A 4,858-nucleotide genomic window follows, 5' to 3' on the forward strand; every position below is an offset into this window, starting at 1 on the left:
CCAAAGGCTGAGATAATCTCCTGATTCCCATTAAAATTAATTGGATCCCCTGCAGACTAAGATGATTGAGGCAGGCCTTTCGACTGCAAGAACGTCGTTGGAGAAAGTTGTGTAAGGAGCAAGAGAAAACCAAATATAAAAGCCTTATTAAAGAATATATATTGCCCATCAGAGAAGAAAATCTTGTTTTTATATGAAGAAGATTGAATTATCAGGTTCCTCTAAAGAACTCTTTAATAAATACATGTGACAGCAGCCCTGGCTTCCTCTTCGGAGGTTGAGCGCTCAAGGGAGTTCTATAATTCACTAGCAGAATTCTTTCAGACCAAAGTGGTGAATATTTACAAAGAATTGACAAACAAGTGGAGACTGGAGATCTCCACACAGATAGCTCTCAGCAGTCGAGTACTTTGGCTTCAAGAAATTGCAGGAGACTCAGTCTGCACCCTTGGAAAATGTTCCTATTATAGTGCTGGAGCAAATGGATTGTTATCTCTGGGGTCACAAATCAGGCTCCCCACTAGAGCCATGCCCTCTTAAGATCTTAAGATGCTTCAAGCAGCCTCATGGTACTGCTCCTTACAGAGATTATGAACATAGCTAGCATCTCTTTCTGCTTTCCTAAATTATGGAAAAAGGCTTCGGTTAGACCGCTACTCAAAAAAACCTAATCTGGATTCTTGTCACTTAAAAAACTATAGACCTATCTCCTTGCTCCGTACACCAGCTACAATTTTGGAGCACCATCTTAATCAACATCTTATGATGCATGTGGGACAACAAGGTCTGCTGACCAATACTGAGTTCGGGTTTAGAAGTCAACATAGCACTGAAACCACCCTACTTGCAGCAAACAATAGCATTTGGAGGCATGCGGATGTTGGTCAAGATGGAGCTTTGATCTTTTTGGAACTATCTACAGCCTTTGATACCATCCCTCTCACTCTTCTTGATTGTGTAGTCCCTAGGGGGGTGTCCTAAACAATGTTGGCTTCTGTTTTTTTATCTGACAAAACCCAGATGGCGTTTTTAGACAAATTTAAATGTGATCCTTTTTGTCTGCCTTCCGGGGTGCCACAAGGGTCCTCCCTGAGTCCAACATTATTTAATCTTTACATCTCTCCCCTGGCTAGTCTTATCCACTCCTTTGGACTTCAGGTAGTGTCATATGCTGATGACATTCAAATCATCTTCTCCATTTCAAAGGATGCTGATGCCACAGCAGCCAATTTCAAGAACTGTATGGTAGCTGTGGCCTCATGAATGAAGAAAAATTGCCTTGAACTCGGGGAGGGGGAACTGAGGTGCTAATCTTTTAACGTCCCTTATGTATTTGGAGTTAGAGTTGGTGGCCTGAGGATTTAAGGATGCTGCCCAGCCCCGTAAAGTCACCAAAAAACTTAGGAGTGATTATGGGCAGTGGTCTATCCGTTGACAATCAGATTAACTGCATTGTATCCACGTGGATCATCGGAGCTTTGCAATAGATATTTCAGTATATCCCCATAACAGCTCGGAAAAAGATAGCCCTTGCCTTAATTTCATCCAGAGTGGATTACTGTAATGCCCTTCTCTTAGAAGCAAATAAGTCCTAACTGGCCAAACATTAACTGGTACGAAATGAAGCAGCACGGGTTGTATTTGATATCCGTAAACAGAGGTCTTCCACCAACTGATTGCTGGAACTTCATTGGCTTCCCAGATTTAGAAATGGGTTACCTTCAAAACTATGTGTATTGTGCACAAAGCACTCTACAGGGTCACTCCACAGTGGATTAAAACTATGTTCCAGCGGTTCATACTGTGTAGGTCTCTCAGATCAGCATCTCAGAATTTTATTATCCCCAAAGTATGTATGAGGATATGGAAAGGAAAAGCATTTTTTATTGGCTGCGCCAACAATTTGGACATCCCTTCCCGTCACATCGTCAAAATTGAACCTCACATTCCTATTAGGAAAGCATTAAAAACATGGCTTTTCTCTTTATAACTAAGACAGTTTTAGCCTTCCTGGAAGATAGCCCTAGTTCCCTGGACACTCACTCAGTGCTATGATGCCTTTGAGTTTAGCTGCGCTCTATACATTTTTATCTTATCTTTTCTTATTTTGAGAGTGTTTTCTGTGTTTTCGTCTTGACTGGATTTTTTCATTATGGAAAACTTATTTTTGGATGTTGGTTGCTCGTTATTATGTTTTTTTAGGGGGAATAGGTTGGGTTTTTCGACTATTGATTTATGTCCTTGTTTATGTTCAGTTTGCTTGGGTGTGTTCTATTTTTACATATATTTCAGTTTTTTTTTGTTTTGTATAGATTTGATATTGTTGAATAAAATGGATTACTCAACTTTTAGTGGATTTTTACAATCTTTTTGAGATTTGCTTACTTTTTACAGTTTTTGTGGATTATTATTTTGAATTTGTATATGCACTTTCAATAAAACACTTCTGCTACGGAATTAGAAGTACATTTTTTAATAATTAATTTTGGGGTAGGGTTGGTATATTGTAATTTGCTTTAATGTTATGCTTTTGGTTAACTATGTGTCATTGAAGTTGTACTTTTTTGATTTGTATGGTTAATTTATATTTTGATGTTTGTTTATGGTGATTTATTGAGTAGTGTTCTTGCTATTGTTTCAAGGTAGGTTAGGCCTTGGATGTTTGGAAACAAAAGCTCTTTACTTATTAGCTAGCATTTTGTGCATTCGGGTAGACTGTTAGGATATTTTTGGCTTAATTTGTGTTAGGCATTGTTCTATTCGTAGCTCTTGGTACCTTTGTTCTCTTTTAATACCTCTAGGACTTGGGTGGCTTCTTCCAAATGTTCCTTGGAAGGAATTATGCCTCCCTTGCACTGTTTTGTTGGTTTTTGGCTCTTATGAGATTTTACTGTCACATACGTTCCACCGTGGAATTTGAAATTTGAGTTAATGTCTGTAAAATGATTGGTGTGGGCGAACAACCCATGTGTCTTCAAAATTATCCAATAGTGGAAACGGTTTGGATTCATTTTCATGATAGAATGGGAATTCTGTTAGCATGGCATAGTGTTTTGTCACCTTTGTGACAGGCACACAGACTACAACTATTATCTTATCTGCGCTAAGTCTTGATTTGTATAGGTGCCGCCATATCGTTCGGTTAAAATGGTATTAGCGCCCTCACATGGCTATGTGTGGGTACATTTTTAAAATGATGGATTTCATGGCTTGATCATGGTCTATAATTCCTTTTTTGTGAGTTGTAACTTTTTTTTAGTTTTATTACTGTTAAGAATTTGTTGCATGTTGTACTTGGCTTGTTTGGCAACAGTGTATTTACTGAGGTGTGTTACTTATATTTTTTCAAGGGGTTCAAGGATTTTTATTTCTTGGTATTTCCTGGGAATTCTTGGGGCTTACCTTGTTATCCTCCTGATTTGTTAGAGTTTCTATCATTGGGAGTTGTCCTCTGATTTCCGCAAGAAATTGGGTAATTAGTCATTTTATTATTGTTTATGTAGCTGCTTGGGAACTAGTACTTGCTTCTCTTGAGTATTGTAGGACTTTTCTAACTTGTATTTCTCTACCATGGCATGCACAGAAATTCTGTTTAGTGCTTTTCCAATGTGCACTTTCATTAGAAGAGCTTTCTTTACTGTAAGTGGATCCCTTGTAGCTTAAGAGATGCTTTCCCTTTTGTGAAGTTTTATATGTATTAAAATATGTTACAATATGTGTATTGTTAAATAATTCTATATTTGCTATTACATTTTTAGTATGTTTTTATAATATATGGTTGCAATTTTGACTTTTCTTCAGTTTTTTTCTGTTTGTTGCAGGTTTCTTGTTTTCCTTGTTTGCATTATTATACGTTTTCAGTTTTACTGTTGAACAAGACATTTGTATTGGTTATTTTTGTTTACATTTATTTATATGTTCCAGTGTTATGTTTTGCGTCATATTTTCTTTTAAGAAGTTTTGGTTTTTTTTTATGGGTTCTTTTAGTGTACTAGTTGTATTTACATTTTGGTTATTTTTTTGTTCTATTTTGAATTTTATTATTGGTGCTGTCATCTTTTTTGTTAGGTTAGGTGTTTTCAAGCCTTGGTGTCTGTGTTTTGGAAATATTATCAAACTAAATAATTGTTAGTGGTATTTATGTTCCTTAAATTTGTTTTTTTTTATTATTGAGTTAGTTTTGGTTTACATTATTATCTAGATACATACTTGGTGGCTGTTGGACCTTTTCTCCTTCAGGTTGATGCAGCCTGAATTTGTGGTCGGGCAGACTGATACTTTTGAGCAGAGGTGGCTTTTTCTACAGCAGTTTGTTGCACTTTTTAATTCCCTTTTTATAGTCTTTATTTCAGCAAGAATTTCTATTTGCTAAACATTTTTATTTTTTATTTAATTGGTTAAACGTTTAATGTTTTTTTTGTACTCTTTATGGCAACCAATGATTAATATTTTTTAGTCTGTCTTTCAATATGTACATATACTTGAAATGTATTTTGTTCGATAATGTGCTTTATATACAAATATATATTTTGGTATTCATTTTATCACTATTTCAGTTGGTGATATGTTTGTTTTCATTGTTTTGGTCATGTTTCATTGCTTTTAATGTGTTTCTGATGTTGTACATTTCTGAATTGTTTTAAATGTTATATGTATTTCTACATTTTACAGCTATATATTTTAATTTTGTGTTTAATACAGTTAAAGATGATTTTAAGGTTGTCAATATTTTTAAATAATATTTTTGTGCCTCAAGATTGTGTATTTGATGTTTTCTCATAGAAGCAGAGAGGAGGGAGAGTATATGACGGACTGGAATAGAACAAGGTCTTGTTCTATTTCAATTCTAGGTTCTACT

Source organism: Pleurodeles waltl, chromosome 11 (genome assembly GCF_031143425.1).
Source record: "Pleurodeles waltl isolate 20211129_DDA chromosome 11, aPleWal1.hap1.20221129, whole genome shotgun sequence".
Taxonomy (NCBI): domain Eukaryota; kingdom Metazoa; phylum Chordata; class Amphibia; order Caudata; family Salamandridae; genus Pleurodeles; species Pleurodeles waltl.